The sequence below is a fragment of the Vicugna pacos genome, chromosome 16 (assembly GCF_048564905.1).
Source record: "Vicugna pacos chromosome 16, VicPac4, whole genome shotgun sequence".
Taxonomy (NCBI): Eukaryota; Metazoa; Chordata; class Mammalia; order Artiodactyla; family Camelidae; genus Vicugna; species Vicugna pacos.
The window spans coordinates 25,415,732-25,433,836 of record NC_133002.1 but is presented as its reverse complement, the minus strand read 5'-3'; positions in this window follow the sequence as shown (position 1 = coordinate 25,433,836).

The window sequence follows — 18,105 nt, the reverse complement described above, 5'->3', positions numbered from 1 at the left end:
AAACACTGACTCTGGATTCTCAGTCTGTTTCCTAGTGCCGGTTTGAAGTGCCTGCCGTTTTCACAGTAAAACCGAGTTGGAGCTTGTACCCCCCCATATATATGTATGGAGTGGTGTTGGCTACTGAAAAGAAACTTTGTGTTCCCTACAAGCTAGGTGAAGGACGGTTTTCACACACACTTATCTCTCAGAACTGAGCATGTGGAGAGACGTTCGTTCATCTAGCACTAAGGGAACGGTTTGCAGGAGAAACACTGACTCTGGTTTCTCAGTCTGTTTCCTAGTGCCGGTTTGAAGTGCCTGCCGTTTTCACTGTAAAACCGAGTTGGAGCTTGTACCTCCCCATATATATGTATGGAGTGGAGTTGGCAACTGAAAAGAAACCTTGTGTTCCCTTCAAGCTAGGTGAAGGACGGCTTTCACACACACTAATCTCTCAGAACTGAGCATGTGGAGAGACGTTCGTTCATCCAGCACAAAGGGAACGGGTTGCAGGATGAACACCGACTCTGGTTTCTCAGTCTGTTTCCTAGTGCCGGTTTGAAGTGCCTGCCGTTTTCACTGTAAAACCGAGTTGGAGCTTGTACCTCCCCATATATATGTATGGAGTGGGGTTTGCAACTGAAAAGAAACTTTGTGTTCCCTTCAAGCTAGGTGAAGGACGGCTTTCACACACACTTATCTCTCAGAACTGAGCTTGTGGAGAGACGTTCGTTCATCCAGCACAAAGGGAACGGGTTGCAGGAGAAACCCTTACTCTGGTTTCTCAGTCTGTTTCCTAGTGCCGGTTTGAAGTGCCTGCCGTTTTCACTGTAAAACCGAGTTGGAGCTTGTACCTTCCCATATATATGTATGGAGTGGAGTTGGCAACTGAAAAGAAACTTTGTGTTCCCTTCAAGCTAGGTGAAGGACGACTTTCACACACACTTATCTCTCAGAACTGAGCATGTGGAGAGACGTTCGTTCATCCAGCACAAAGGGAACGGGTTGCAGGAGAAACCCTTACTCTGGTTTCTCAGTCTGTTTCCTAGTGCCGGTTTGAAGTGCCTGCCGTTTTCACTGTAAAACCGAGTTGGAGCTTGTACCTCCCCTTATATATGTATGGAGTGGGGTTTGCAACTGAAAAGAAACTTTGTGTTCCCTTCAAGCTAGGTGAAGGACGGCTTTCACACACACTTATCTCTCAGAACTGAGCATGTGGAGAGACGTTCGTTCATACACCACAAATGGAACGGGTTGCAGGATAAACACTGACTCTGGATTCTCAGTCTGTTTCCTAGTGCTGGTTTGAAGTGCCTGCCGTTTTCACTGTAAAACCGAGTTGGAGCTTGTACCTCCCCATATATATGTATGGAGTGGAGTTTGCAACTGAAAAGAAACTTTGTGTTCCCTTCAAGCTAGGTGAAGGACGGCTTTCACACACACTTATCTCTCAGAACTGAGCATGTGGAGAGACGTTCGTTCATCTAGCACTAAGGGAACGGTTTGTAGGAGAAACACTGACTCTGGTTTCTCAGTCTGTTTCCTAGTGCCGGTTTGAAGTGCCTGCCGTTTTCACTGTAAAACCGAGTTGGAGCTTGTACCTCCTCATATATATGTATGGAGGGGAGTTTGCAACTGGAAAGAAACTTTGTGTTCCCTTCAAGCTTAGTGAAGGACGGCTTTCACACACACTTACCTCTCAGAACTGAGCATGTGGAGAGACGTTCGTTCATCCAGCACAAAGGGAACAGGTTGCAGGAGAAACACTGACTCTGGTTTCTCAGTTTGTTTCCTAGTGCCGGTTTGAAGTGCCTGCCGTTTTCACTGTAAAACCGAGTTGGAGCTTGTACCTCCCCATATATATGTATGGAGTGGAGTTGGCAACTGAAAAGAAACCTTGTGTTCCCTTCAAGCTAGGTGAAGGACGGCTTTCACACACACTAATCTCTCAGAACTGAGCATGCGGAGAGACGTTCGTTCATCCAGCACAAAGGGAACGGGTTGCAGGATGAACACCGACTCTGGTTTCTCAGTCTGTTTCCTAGTGCCGGTTTGAAGTGCCTGCCGTTTTCACTGTAAAACCGAGTTGGAGCTTGTACCTCCCCATATATATGTATGGAGTGGAGTTGGCAACTGAAAAGAAACTTTGTGTTCCCTTCAAGCTAGTTGAAGGACGGCTTCTACACACACTTATCTCTCAGAACTGAGCATGTGGAGAGACGTTCGTTCATCCAGCACAAAGGGAACGGGTTGCAGGAGAAACACTTACTCTGGTTTCTCAGTCTGTTTCCTAGTGCCGGTCTGAAATGCCTGCCGTTTTCACTGTAAAACCGAGTTGGAGCTTGCACCTCCCCATATATATGTATGGAGTGGAGTTTACAACTGAAAAGAAACTAAGTGTTCCCTTAAAGCTAGTTGAAGGACGGCTTTCACACACACTTATCTCTCAGAACTGAGCATGTGGAGAGACGTTCGTTCATCCAGCACAAAGGGAACGGGTTGCAGGAGGAACGCTGACTCTGGTTTCTCAGTCTGTTTCCTAGTGCCGGTTTGAAGTGCCTGCCGTTTTCACTGTAAAACCGAGTTGGAGCTTGTACCTCCCCTTATATATGTATGGAGTGGGGTTTGCAACTGAAAAGAAACTTTGTGTTCCCTTCAAGTTAGGTGAAGGACGGCTTTCACACACACTTATCTCTCAGAACTGAGCATGTGGAGAGACGTTCGTTCATACACCACAAATGGAACGGGTTGCAGGAGAAACACTGACTCTGGATTCTCAGTCTGTTTCCTAGTGCTGGTTTGAAGTGCCTGCCGTTTTCACTGTAAAATCGAGTTGGAGCTTGTACCCCCCCATATATATGTATGGAGTGGAGTTGGCAACTGAAAAGAAACTTTGTGTTCCCTTCAAGCTAGGTGAAGGACGGCTTTCACACACACTTATCTCTCAGAACTGAGCATGTGGAGAGACGTTCGTTCATCTAGCCCTAATGGAACGGTTTGTAGGAGAAACACTGACTCTGGTTTCTCAGTCTGTTTCCTAGTGCCGGTTTGAAGTGCCTGCCGTTTTCACTGTAAAACCGAGTTGGAGCTTGTACCTCCTCATATATATGTATGGAGGGGAGTTTGCTACTGAAAAGAAACTTTGTGTTCCCTTCAAGCTTAGTGAAGGACGGCTTTCACACACACTTACCTCTCAGAACTGAGCATGTGGAGAGACGTTCGTTCATCCAGCACAAAGGGAACGGGTTGCAGGAGAAACACTGACTCTGGTTTCTCAGTTTGTTTCCTAGTGCCGGTTTGAAGTGCCTGCCGTTTTCACTGTTAAACCGAGTTCTAGCTTGTACCTCCCCATATATATGTATGGAGTGGAGTTGGCAACTGAAAAGAAACCTTGTGTTCCCTTCAAGCTAGGTGAAGGACGGCTTTCACACACACTAATCTCTCAGAACTGAGCATGTGGAGAGACGTTCGTTCATCCAGCACAAAGGGAACGGGTTGCAGGATGAACACCGACTCTGGTTTCTCAGTCTGTTTCCTAGTGCCGGTTTGAAGTGCCTGCCGTTTTCACTGTAAAACCGAGTTGGAGCTTGTACCTCCCCATATATATGTATGGAGTGGGGTTTGCAACTGAAAAGAAACTTTGTGTTCCCTTCAAGCTAGGTGAAGGACGGCTTTCACACACCCTTATCTCTCAGAACTGAGCATGTGGAGAGACGTTCGTTCATCCAGCACAAAGGGAACGGGTTGCAGGAGAAACCCTTACTCTGGTTTCTCAGTCTGTTTCCTAGTGCCGGTTTGAAGTGCCTGCCGTTTTCACTGTAAAACCGAGTTGGAGCTTGTACCTTCCCATATATATGTATGGAGTGGAGTTGGCAACAGAAAAGAAACTTTGTGTTCCCTTCAAGCTAGGTGAAGGACGGCTTTCACACACACTTATCTCTCAGAACTGAGCATGTGGAGAGACGTTCTCTCATCCAGCGCAAAGGGAACGGGTTGCAGGAGGAACACTGACTCTGTTTTCTCAGTCTGTTTCCTTGTGCCGGTTTGAAGTGCCTGCCGTGTTCACTGTAAAACCGAGTTGGAGCTTGTACCTCCTCATATATATGTTTGGAGGGGAGTTTGCAACTGAAAAGAAACTTTGTGTTCAATTCAAGCTAAGTGAAGGACGGCTTTCACACACACTTATCTCTCAGAACTGAGCATGTGGAGAGACGATCGTTCATCCAGCACAAAGGGAACGGGTTGCAGGAGAAACACTGCCTCTGGATTCTCAGTCTGTTTCCTAGTGCCGGTTTGAAGTGCCTGCCGTTTTCACTGTAAAATCGAGTTGGAGCTTGTACCTCCCCATATATATGTATGGAGTGGGGTTTGCAACTGAAAAGAAACTTTGTGTTCCCTTCAAGCTAGGTGAAGGACGGCTTTCACACACCCTTATCTCTCAGAACTGAGCATGTGGAGAGACGTTCGTTCATCCAGCACAAAGGGAACGGGTTGCAGGAGAAACCCTTACTCTGGTTTCTCAGTCTGTTTCCTAGTGCCGGTTTGAAGTGCCTGCCGTTTTCACTGTAAAACCGAGTTGGAGCTTGTACCTTCCCATATATATGTATGGAGTGGAGTTGGCAACTGAAAAGAAACTTTGTGTTCCCTTCAAGCTAGGTGAAGGACGGCTTTCACACACACTTATCTCTCAGAACTGAGCATGTGGAGAGACGTTCGTTCATCCAGCACAAAGGGAACGGGTTGCAGGAGAAACCCTTACTCTGGTTTCTCAGTCTGTTTCCTAGTGCCGGTTTGAAGTGCCTGCCGTTTTCACTGTAAAACCGAGTTGGAGCTTGTACCTCCCCTTATATATGTATGGAGTGGGGTTTGCAACTGAAAAGAAACTTTGTGTTCCCTTCAAGCTAGGTGAAGGACGGCTTTCACACACACTTATCTCTCAGAACTGAGCATGTGGAGAGACGTTCGTTCATACACCACAAAGGGAACGGTTTGCAGGATAAACACCGACTCTGGTTTCTCAGTCTGTTTCCTAGTGCCGGTTTGAAGTGCCTGCCGTTTTCACTGTAAAACCGAGTTGGAGCTTGTACCTCCCCATATATATGTATGGAGTGGAGTTGGCAACTGAAAAGAAACTTTGTGTTCCCTTCAAGCTAGTTGAAGGACGGCTTCTACACACACTTATCTCTCAGAACTGAGCATGTGGAGAGACGTTCGTTCATCCAGCACAAAGGGAACGGGTTGCAGGAGAAACCCTTACTCTGGTTTCTCAGTCTGTTTCCTAGTGCCGGTCTGAAATGCCTGCCGTTTTCACTGTAAAACCGAGTTGGAGCTTGCACCTCCCCATATATATGTATGGAGTGGAGTTTATAACTGAAAAGAAACTAAGTGTTCCCTTAAAGCTAGTTGAAGGACGGCTTTCACACACACTTATCTCTCAGAACTGAGCATGTGGAGAGACGTTCGTTCATGCAGCACAAAGGGAACGGGTTGCAGGAGGAACGCTGACTCTGGTTTCTCAGTCTGTTTCCTAGTGCCGGTTTGAAGTGCCTGCCGTTTTCAGTGTAAAACCGAGTTGGAGCTTGTACCTCCCCTTATATATGTATGGAGTGGGGTTTGCAACTGAAAAGAAACTTTGTGTTCCCTTCAAGCTAGGTGAAGGACGGCTTTCACACACACTTATCTCTCAGAACTGAGCATGTGGAGAGACGTTCGTTCATACACCACAAATGGAACGGGTTGCAGGAGAAACACTGACTCTGGATTCTCAGTCTGTTTCCTAGTGCTGGTTTGAAGTGCCTGCCGTTTTCACTGTAAAACCGAGTTGGAGCTTGTACCCCCCCATATATATGTATGGAGTGGAGTTGGCAACTGAAAAGAAACTTTGTGTTCCCTTCAAGCTAGCTGAAGGACGGCTTTCACACACAATTATCTCTCAGAACTGAGCATGTGGAGAGACGTTCGTTCATCTAGCCCTAATGGAACGGTTTGTAGGAGAAACACTGACTCTGGTTTCTCAGTCTGTTTCCTAGTGCCGGTTTGAAGTGCCTGCCGTTTTCACTGTAAAACCGAGTTGGAGCTTGTACCTCCTCATATATATGTATGGAGGGAAGTTTGCTACTGAAAAGAAACTTTGTGTTCCCTTCAAGCTTAGTGAAGGTCGGCTTTCACACACACTTACCTCTCAGAACTGAGCATGTGGAGAGACGTTCGTTCATCCAGCACAAAGGGAACGGGTTGCAGGAGAAACACTGACTCTGGTTTCTCAGTTTGTTTCCTAGTGCCGGTTTGAAGTGCCTGCCGTTTTCACTGTTAAACCGAGTTCTAGCTTGTACCTCCCCATATATATGTATGGAGTGGAGTTGGCAACTGAAAAGAAACCTTGTGTTCCCTTCAAGCTAGGTGAAGGACGGCTTTCACACACACTAATCTCTCAGAACTGAGCATGTGGAGAGACGTTCGTTCATCCAGCACAAAGGGAACGGGTTGCAGGATGAACACCGACTCTGGTTTCTCAGTCTGTTTCCTAGTGCCGGTTTGAAGTGCCTGCCGTTTTCACTGTAAAACCGAGTTGGAGCTTGTACCTCCCCATATATATGTATGGAGTGGAGTTTGCAACTGAAAAGAAACTTTGTTTTCCCTTCAAGCTAGTTGAAGGACGGCTTTCAAACACACTTATCTCTCAGAACTGAGCATGTGGAGAGACGTTCGTTCATCCAGCACAAAGGGAACGGGTTGCAGGAGAAACCCTTACTCTAGTTTCTCAGTCTGTTTCCTAGTGCCGGTATGAAGTACCTTCCGTTTTCACTGTAAAACCGAGTTGGAGCTTGTACCTTCCCATATATATGTATGGAGTGGAGTTGGCAACTGAAAAGAAACTTTGTGTTCCCTACAAGCTAGGTGAAGGACGGCTTTCACACACACTTATCTCTCAGAACTGAGCATGTGGAGAGACGTTCGTTCATCTAGCACTAAGGGATTGGTTTGCCGGTGAAACACTGACTCTGGATTCTCAGTCTGTTTCCTAGTGCCGGTTTGAAGTGCCTGCCGTGTTCACTGTAAAACCGAGTTGGAGCTTGTACCTCCTCATATATATGTATGGAGGGGAGTTTGCAACTGAATAGAAACTTTGTGTTCCCTTCAAGCTAAGTGAAGGACGGCTTTCACACACACTTATCTCTCAGAACTGAGCATGTGGAGAGACGTTCGTTCATCCAGCACAAAGGGAACGGGTTGCAGGAGAAACACTGACTCTGGATTCTCAGTCTGTTTCCTAGTGCCGGTTTGAAGTGCCTGCCGTTTTCACTGTAAAACCGAGTTGGAGCTTGTACCTCTCCATATATATGTATGGAGTGGAGTTTGCAACTGAAAAGAAACTTTGTTTTCCCTTCAAGCTAGTTGAAGGACGGCTTTCACACACACTTATCTCTCAGAACTGAGCATGTGGAGAGGCGTACGTTCATCCAGCACAAAGGGAACGGGTTGCAGGAGGAACAACGACTCTGGTTTCTCAGTCTGTTTCCTAGTGCCGGTTTGATGTGCCAGCTGTTTTCACTGTAAAACCGAGTTGGAGCTTGTACCTCCCCATATATATGTATGGATTGGGGTTTGCAACTGAAAAGAAACTTTGTGTTCCCTTCAAGCTAGGTGAAGGAAGGCTTTCACACACACTTATCTCTCAGAACTGAGCATGTGGAGAGACGTTAGTTCATCCAGCACAAAGGGAACGGGTGGCAGGAGAAACCCTTACTCTGGTTTCTCAGTCTGTTTCCTAGTGCCGGTTTGAAGTGCCTGCCGTTTTCACTGTAAAACCGAGTTGGAGCTTGTACCTCCCCATATATATGTATGGAATGGAGTTGGCCACTGAAAAGAAACTTTGTGTTCCCTTCAAGCTAGGTGAAGGACGGCTTTCACACACACGTATCTCTCAGAACTGAGCATGTGGAGAGACGTTACTTCATCCAGCACAAATGGAACGGGTTGCAGGACAAACACAGGCTCTGGCTTCTCAGTCTGTTTCCTAGTGCCGGTTTGAAGTGCCTGCAGTTTTCACTGTAAAACCGAGTTGGAGCTTGTACCTCCCCATATATATGTATGGAGTGGGGTTTGCAACTGAAAAGAAACTTTGTGTTCCCTTCAAGCTAGGTGAAGGACGGCTTTCACACACACGTATCTCTCAGAAATGAGCATGTGGAGAGACGTTCGTTCATCCAGCACAAAGGGAACGGGTTGCAGGAGAAACACTGACTCTGGTTTCTCAGTCTTTTTCCTAGTGCCGGTTTGAAGTGCCTGCCGTTTTCACTGTAAAACCGAGTTGGAGCTTGTACCTCCCCATATATATGTATGCAGTGGAGTTTGCAACTGAAAAGAAACTTTGTGTTCCCTTCAAGCTAGGTGAAGGACGGCTTTCACACACACTTACCTCTCAGAACTGAGCATGTGGAGAGCCTTTCGTTCATTCAGCACAAAGGGAACGGGTTGTAGGAGGAACACTGACTCTGGTTTCTCAGTCTGTTTCCTAATGCCGGTTTGATGTGCCTGACGTTTTCACTGTAAAAACGTGTTGGAGCTTGTACCTCCCATATATATGTATGGAGTGGGGTTTGCAACTGAAAAGAAACTTTGTGTTCCCTTCAAGCTAGGTGAAGGACGGCTTTCACACACACTTATCTCTCAGAACTGAGCATGTGGAGAGACGTTCGTTCATCCAGCACTAAGGGAACGGTTTGAAGGAGAAACACTGTCTCTAGTTCTCAGTCTGTTTCCTAGTGCCGGTTTGAAGTGCCTGCCGTTTTCACTGTAAAACCGAGTTGGAACTTGTACCTCCTCATATATATGTATGGAGTGGAGTTTGCAACTGAAAAGAAACTTTGTGTTCCCTTCAAGCTAGGTGAAGGACGGCTTTCACACACACTTGTCTCTCAGAACTGAGCATGTGGAGAGACGTTCGTTCTTACAGCACAAATGGAACGGGTTGCAGGAGGAACACAGTCTCTGGTTTCTCAGTCTGTTTCCTAGTGCCGGTTTGATGTGCCTGCCGTTTTCACTGTAAATCTGAGTTGGAGTTTGTACCTCCCCTTATATATGTATGGAGTGGGGTTTGCAACTGAAAAGAAACTATGTGTTCCCTTCAAGCTAGGTGAAGGCAGCTTTCACACATCTCATCTCTCAGAACTGAGCATGTGGAGAGACGTTCGTTCATCCAGCACAAAGGGAACGGGTTGCAGGAGGAACACCGACTCTGGTTTCTCAGTCTGCTTCCTAGTGTCGGTTTGATGTGCCTGCCGTTTTCACTGTAAATCCGAGTTGGTGCTTGTACCTCCCCATATATATGTATGGAGTGGGGTTTGCAACTGAAAAGAAACTTTGTGTTCCCTTCAAGCTAGGTGAAAGACGGCTTTCACACACACATATCTCTCAGAACTGAGCATGTGGAGAGACGTTCGTTCATCCAGCACAAAGGGAACGGGTTGCAGGAGAAACCCTTACTCTGGTCTCTCAGTCTGTTTCCTAGTGCCGGTTTGAAGTGCCTGCCGTTTTCACTGTAAAACCGAGTTGGAGCTTGTACCTCCTCATATATATGTATGGAGTGGAGTTTGCAACTGAAAAGAAACTTTGTGTTCCCTTCAACCTAGGTGAAGGACGGCTTTCACACACACTTATCTCTCAGAACTGAGCATGTGGAGAGACGTTCGTTCATCCAGCACAAAGGGAACGGGTTGCAGGAGGAACACCGACTCTGGTTTCTCAGTCTGTTTCCTAGTGCCGGTTTGAAGTGCCTGCCGTTTTCACTGTAAAACCGAGTTGGAGCTTGTACCTCCCCATATATACGTATGGATTGGGGTTTGCAACTGAAAAGAAACTTTGTGTTCCCTTCAAGCTAGGTGAAGGACGGCTTTCACACACACTTATCTCTCAGAACTGAGCATGTGGAGAGACGTTCGTTCATCCAGCACAAAGGGAACGGGTTGCAGGAGAAACCCTTACTCTGGTTTCTCAGTCTGTTTCCTAGTGCCGGTTTGAAGTGCCTGCCGTTTTCACTGTAAAACCGAGTTGGAGCTTGTACCTCCCCATATATATGTATGGAATGGAGTTAGCCACTGAAAAGAAACTTTGTGTTCCCTTCAAGCTAGGTGAAGGACGGCTTTCACACACACGTATCTCTCAGAACTGAGCATGTGGAGAGACGTTCGTTCATCCAGCACTAAGGGAACGGTTTGCAGGAGAAACACTGACTCAGGTTTCTCAGTCTGTTTCCTAGTGCCGGTTTGAAGTGCCTGCCGTTTTCACTGTAAAACCGAGTTGGAGCTTGTACCTCCTCATATATATGTAAGGAGGGGAGTTTGCAACTTAAAAGAAACTTTGTGTTCCCTTCAAGCTAGGTGAAGGACGGCTTTCACACACACTTATCTCTCAGAACTGAGCATGTGGAGAGACGTTCGCTCATCCAGCACAAAGGGAACGGGTTGCAGAAGGAACACTGACTCTGGTTTCTCAGTCGGTTTCCTAGTGCCGGTTTGATGTGCCTGAAGTTTTCACTGTAAAACCTAGTTGGAGCTTGTACCTCCCCATATATATGTATGGATTGGGATTTGCAACTGAAAAGAAACTTTGTGTTCCCTTCAAGCTAGGTGAAGGACGGCTTTCACACACACTTATCTCTCAGAACTGAGCATGTGGAGAGACTTTCGTTCATCCAGCACAAAAGGAACGGTTTGCAGGAGAAACACTGACTCTGGTTTCTCAGTCTGTTTCCTAGTGCCGGATGAAGTGCCTGCCGTTTTCACTGTAAAACCGAGTTGGAGCTTGTACCTACCCATATATATGTATGGAGTGGAGTTGGCAACTGAAAAGAAACTTTGTGTTCCCTTCAAGCTAGGTTAAGGACGGCTTTCACACACAATTATCTCTCAGAACTGAGCATGTGGAGAGACGTTCGTTCATCCAGCACTAAGGGAACGGTTTGCAGGAGAAACACTGACTCTGGTTTCTCAGTCTGTTTCCTAGTGCCGGTTTGAAGTGCCTGCCGTTTTCACTGTAAAACCGATTTGGAGCTTGTACCTCCCCATATATATGTATGGAATGGAGTTAGCCACTGAAAAGAAACTTTGTGTTCCCTTCAAGCTAGGTGAAGGACGGCTTTCACACACACTTACCTCTCAGAACTGAGCATGTGGAGAGACATTCGTTCATCCAGCACAAAGGGAACGGTTTGCAGGGGGAACGCTGACTCTGGTTTCTCAGTCAGTTTCCTAGTGCCGGTTTGATGTGCCTGACGTTTTCACTGTAAAACCGAGTTGGAGCTTGTACCTCCCATATATATGTATGGAGTGGTGTTTGCAACTGAAAAGAAACTTTGTGTTCCCTTCAAGCTAGGTGAAGGACGGCTTTCACACACACTTATCTCTCAGAACTGAGCATGTGGAGAGACGTTCGTTCATCCAGCACTAAGGGAACGGTTTGCAGGAGAAACACTGACTCTGGCTTCTCAGTCTGTTTCCTAGTGCCGGTTTGAAGTGCCTGCCGTTTTCACTGTAAAACCGAGTTGGAACTTGTACCTCCTCATATATATGTATGGAGTGGAGTTGGCAACTGAAAAGAAACTTTGTGTTCCCTTCAAGCTAGGTGAAGGACGGCTTTCACACACACTTATCTCTCAGAACTGAGCATGTGGAGAGACGTTCGTTCATCCAGCAAAAAGGGAACGGGTTGCAGGAGGAACACCGACTCTGGTTTCTCAGTCTGTTTCCTAGTGCCGGTTTGAAGTGCCTGCCGTTTTCACTGTAAAATCGAGTTGGAGCTTGTACCTCCCCATATATATGTATGGAGTGGTGTTGGCAACTGAAAAGAAACTTTGTGTTCCCTTCAAGCTACCTGAAGGACGGCTTTCACACACACTTATCTCTCAGAACTGAGAATGTGGAGAGACGTTCGTTCATCCAGCACAAAGGGAACGGGTTACAGGGGAAACCCTTACTCTGGTTTCTCAGTCTGTTTCCTAGTGCCGGTTTGAAGTGCCTGCCGTTTTCACTGTAAAACCGAGTTGGAACTTGTACCTCCTCATATATATGTATGGAGTGGAGTTTGCAACTGAAAAGAAACTTTGTGTTCCCTTCAAGCTAGGTGAAGGACGGCTTTCACACACACTTGTCTCTCAGAACTGAGCATGTGGAGAGACGTTCGTTCTTACAGCACAAATGGAACGGGTTGCAGGAGGAACACAGTCTCTGGTTTCTCAGTCTGTTTCCTAGTGCCGGTTTGATGTGCCTGCCGTTTTCACTGTAAAACTGAGTTGGAGTTTGTACCTCCCCTTATATATGTATGGAGTGGGGTTTGCAACTGAAAAGAAACTATGTGTTCCCTTCAAGCTAGGTGAAGGCAGCTTTCACACATCTCATCTCTCAGAACTGAGCATGTGGAGAGACGTTCGTTCATCCAGCACAAAGGGAACGGGTTGCAGGAGGAACACCGACTCTGGTTTCTCAGTCTGCTTCCTAGTGTCGGTTTGATGTGCCTGCCGTTTTCACTGTAAATCCGAGTTGGTGCTTGTACCTCCCCATATATATGTATGGAGTGGGGTTTGCAACTGAAAAGAAACTTTGTGTTCCCTTCAAGCTAGGTGAAAGACGGCTTTCACACACACATATCTCTCAGAACTGAGCATGTGGAGAGACGTTCGTTCATCCAGCACAAAGGGAACGGGTTGCAGGAGAAACCCTTACTCTGGTTTCTCAGTCTGTTTCCTAGTGCCGGTTTGAAGTGCCTGCCGTTTTCACTGTAAAACCGAGTTGGAGCTTGTACCTCCTCATATATATGTATGGAGTGGAGTTTGCAACTGAAAAGAAACTTTGTGTTCCCTTCAACCTAGGTGAAGGACGGCTTTCACACACACTTATCTCTCAGAACTGAGCATGTGGAGAGACGTTCGTTCATCCAGCACAAAGGGAACGGGTTGCAGGAGGAACACCGACTCTGGTTTCTCAGTCTGTTTCCTAGTGCCGGTTTGAAGTGCCTGCCGTTTTCACTGTAAAACCGAGTTGGAGCTTGTACCTCCCCATATATACGTATGGATTGGGGTTTGCAACTGAAAAGAAACTTTGTGTTCCCTTCAAGCTAGGTGAAGGACGGCTTTCACACACACTTATCTCTCAGAACTGAGCATGTGGAGAGACGTTCGTTCATCCAGCACAAAGGGAACGGGTTGCAGGAGAAACCCTTACTCTGGTTTCTCAGTCTGTTTCCTAGTGCCGGTTTGAAGTGCCTGCCGTTTTCACTGTAAAACCGAGTTGGAGCTTGTACCTCCCCATATATATGTATGGAATGGAGTTAGCCACTGAAAAGAAACTTTGTGTTCCCTTCAAGCTAGGTGAAGGACGGCTTTCACACACACGTATCTCTCAGAACTGAGCATGTGGAGAGACGTTCGTTCATCCAGCACTAAGGGAACGGTTTGCAGGAGAAACACTGACTCAGGTTTCTCAGTCTGTTTCCTAGTGCCGGTTTGAAGTGCCTGCCGTTTTCACTGTAAAACCGAGTTGGAGCTTGTACCTCCTCATATATATGTAAGGAGGGGAGTTTGCAACTTAAAAGAAACTTTGTGTTCCCTTCAAGCTAGGTGAAGGACGGCTTTCACACACACTTATCTCTCAGAACTGAGCATGTGGAGAGACGTTCGCTCATCCAGCACAAAGGGAACGGGTTGCAGAAGGAACACTGACTCTGGTTTCTCAGTCGGTTTCCTAGTGCCGGTTTGATGTGCCTGAAGTTTTCACTGTAAAACCTAGTTGGAGCTTGTACCTCCCCATATATATGTATGGATTGGGATTTGCAACTGAAAAGAAACTTTGTGTTCCCTTCAAGCTAGGTGAAGGACGGCTTTCACACACACTTATCTCTCAGAACTGAGCATGTGGAGAGACTTTCGTTCATCCAGCACAAAAGGAACGGTTTGCAGGAGAAACACTGACTCTGGTTTCTCAGTCTGTTTCCTAGTGCCGGATGAAGTGCCTGCCGTTTTCACTGTAAAACCGAGTTGGAGCTTGTACCTACCCATATATATGTATGGAGTGGAGTTGGCAACTGAAAAGAAACTTTGTGTTCCCTTCAAGCTAGGTTAAGGACGGCTTTCACACACAATTATCTCTCAGAACTGAGCATGTGGAGAGACGTTCGTTCATCCAGCACTAAGGGAACGGTTTGCAGGAGAAACACTGACTCTGGTTTCTCAGTCTGTTTCCTAGTGCCGGTTTGAAGTGCCTGCCGTTTTCACTGTAAAACCGATTTGGAGCTTGTACCTCCCCATATATATGTATGGAATGGAGTTAGCCACTGAAAAGAAACTTTGTGTTCCCTTCAAGCTAGGTGAAGGACGGCTTTCACACACACTTACCTCTCAGAACTGAGCATGTGGAGAGACATTCGTTCATCCAGCACAAAGGGAACGGTTTGCAGGGGGAACGCTGACTCTGGTTTCTCAGTCAGTTTCCTAGTGCCGGTTTGATGTGCCTGACGTTTTCACTGTAAAACCGAGTTGGAGCTTGTACCTCCCATATATATGTATGGAGTGGTGTTTGCAACTGAAAAGAAACTTTGTGTTCCCTTCAAGCTAGGTGAAGGACGGCTTTCACACACACTTATCTCTCAGAACTGAGCATGTGGAGAGACGTTCGTTCATCCAGCACTAAGGGAACGGTTTGCAGGAGAAACACTGACTCTGGCTTCTCAGTCTGTTTCCTAGTGCCGGTTTGAAGTGCCTGCCGTTTTCACTGTAAAACCGAGTTGGAACTTGTACCTCCTCATATATATGTATGGAGTGGAGTTGGCAACTGAAAAGAAACTTTGTGTTCCCTTCAAGCTAGGTGAAGGACGGCTTTCACACACACTTATCTCTCAGAACTGAGCATGTGGAGAGACGTTCGTTCATCCAGCAAAAAGGGAACGGGTTGCAGGAGGAACACCGACTCTGGTTTCTCAGTCTGTTTCCTAGTGCCGGTTTTATGTGCCTGCTGTTTTCACTGAAAACCCGAGTTGGTCCTTGTACCTCCCCATATATATGTATGGAGTTGGGTTTGCAACTGAAAAGAAACTTTGTGTTCCCTTCAAGCTTGGTGAAGGACGGCTTTCACACACACATATCTCTCAGAACTGAGCATGTGGAGAGACGTTCGTTCATCCAGCCCAAAGGGAACGGGTTGCAGGAGAAACCCTTACTCTGGTTTCTCAGTCTGTTTCCTAGTGCCGGTTTGAATTGCCTACCGTTTTCACTGTAAAACCGAGTTGGTGCTTGTACCTCCACATATATATGTATAGAGTGGAATTGGCAACTGAAAAGAAACTTTGTGTTCCCTTCAAGCTAGGTGAAGGACGGTTTTCACACACAATTATCTCTCAGAACTGAGCATGTGGTGAGACGTTCGTTCATCCAGCACTAAGGGAACAGTTTGCAGGAGAAACACTGACTCTGGTTTCTCAGTCTGTTTCCTAGTGCCGGTTTGAAGTGCCTGCCTTTTTCACTGTAAAACCGAGTTGGAGCTTGTACCTCCCCATATATATATATGGAGTGGTGTTTGCAACTGAAAAGAAACTTTGTGTTCCCTTCAAGCTAGGTGAAGGATGGCTTTCACACACACTTTTCTCTCAGAACTGAGCATGTGGAGAGACGTTCGTTCATCCAGCACAAAGGGAACGGGTTGCAGGAGGAACACTGACTCTGGTTTCTCAGTCTGTTTCCTAGTGCCGGTTTGTTGTGCCTGCCGTTTACACTGTAAAACCGAGTTGGAGCTTGTACCTCCCCATATATATGTATGGAGTGGGGTTTGCAACTGAAAAGAAACTTTGTGTTCCCTTCAAGCTAGGTGAAGGAAGGCTTTCACACACACATATCTCTCAGAACTGAGCATGTGGAGAGACGTTCGTTCTTCCAGCACAAAGGGAACGGGTTGCAGGAGGAACACAGACTCTGGTTTCTCAGTCAGTTTCCTAGTGCCGGTTTGATGTGCCTGCCGTTTTCACTGTAAAACCGAGTTGGAGCTTGTACCTCCCCATATATATGTATGGAGTGGGGTTTGCAACTGAAAAGAAACTTTGTGTTCCCTTCAAGCTAGGTGAAGGACATCTTTCACACACACATATCTCTCAGAACTGAGCATGTGGAGAGACGTTCGTTCATCCAGCACAAAGGGAACGGGTTGCAGGAGAAACCCTTACTCTGGATTCTCAGTCTGTTTCCTAGTACCGGTTTGAAGTGCCTGCCGTTTTCACTGTAAAACCGAGTTGGAGCTTGTACCACCCCATATATATGTATGGAATGGAGTTGGCAACTGAAAAGAAACTTTGTGTTCCCTTCAAGCTAGGTGAAGGACGGCTTTCACACACACTTATCTCTCAAAACTGAGCATGTGGAGAGACGTTCGTTCATCCAGCACAAAGGGAACGGGTTGCAGGAGAAACCCTTACTCTGGTTTCTCAGTCTGTTTCCTAGTACCGGTTTGAAGTGCCTGCCGTTCTCACTGTAAAGCCGAGTTGGAGCTTGTACCTCCCCATATATATGTATGGAGTGGGGTTTGCAACTGAAAAGAAACTTTGTGTTCCCTTCAAGCTAGGTGAAGGACGGCTTTCACACACAATTATATCTCAGATCTGAGCATGTGGAGAGACGTTCGTTCATCCAGCACTAAGGGAACGGTTTGCAGGAGAAACACTGACTCTGATTTCTCAGTCTGTTTCATAGTGCCGGTTTGAAGTGCCTGCCGTTTTCACTGTAAAACCTAGTTGGAGCTTGTACCTCCTCATATATATGTATGGAGTGGAGTTTGCAACTGTAAAGAAACTTTGTGTTCCCTTCAAGCTAGGTGAAGGACGGCTTTCACACACACTTATCTCTCAGAACTGAGCATGTGGAGAGACGTTCGTTCATCCATCACAATGGGAACGGGTTGCAGGAGGAACACTGACTCTGGTTTCTCAGTCTGTTTCCTAGTGCCGGTTTGATGTGCCTGACGTTTTCACTGTAAAACCGAGTTGGAGCTTGTACCTCCCCATATATATGTATGGAGTGGGGTTTGCAACTGAAAAGAAACTTTGTGTTCCCTTCAAGCTAGGTGAAGGACGGCTTTCACACACACTTATCTCTCAGAACTGAGCATGTGGAGAGACGTTCGTTCATCCAGCACAAAGGGAACGGGTTGCAGGACAAACACTGACTCTGGTTTCTCAGTCTGTTTCCTAGTTTCGGTTTGAAGTGCCTGCCGTTTTCACTGTAAAACCAAGTTGGAGCTTGTACCTACCCATATATATGTGTAGAGTGGAGTTGGCAACTGAAAAGAAACTTTGTGTTCCCTTCAAGCTAGGGGAAGAACGGCTTTCACACACAATTATCTCTCAGAACTGAGCATGTGGAGAGACGTTCGTTCATCCAGCACTAAGGGAACAGTTTGCAGGAGAAACACTGACTCTGGTTTCTCAGTCTGTTTCCTAGTGCCGTTTTGAAGTGCCTGCCTTTTCACTGTAAAACCGAGTTGGAGCTTGTACCTCCCCATATATATATATGGAGTGGAGTTTGCAACTGAAAAGAAACTTTGTGTTCCCTTCAAGCTATGTGAAGGACGGCTTTCACACACACTTATCTCTCAGAACTGAGCATGTGGAGAGACGTTCGTTCATCCAGCACAATGGGAACGGGTTGCAGGAGGAACACTGACTCTGGTTTCTCAGTCTGTTTTCTAGTGCCGGTTTGATGTGCCAGACGTTTTCACTGTAAAACCGAGTTGAAGCTTGTACCTCCCCATATATATGTATGGAGTGGGGTTTGCAACTGAAAAGAAACTTTGTGTTCCCTTCAAGCTAGGTGAAGGACGGCTTTCACACACCCTTATCTCTCAGAACTGAGCATGTGGAGAGACGTCCGTTCATCCAGCACAAAGGGAACGGGTTGCAGGACAAACACTGACTCTGGTTTCTCAGTCTGTTTCCTAGTGTCGGTTTGAAGTGCCTGCCTATTTCACTGTAAAACCGAGCTGGAGCTTGTACCTTCCCATATATATGTATAGAGTGGAGTTGGCAACTGTAAAGAAACTTTGTGTTCCCTTCAAGCTAGGTGAAGGACGGCTTTCACACACACTTATCTCT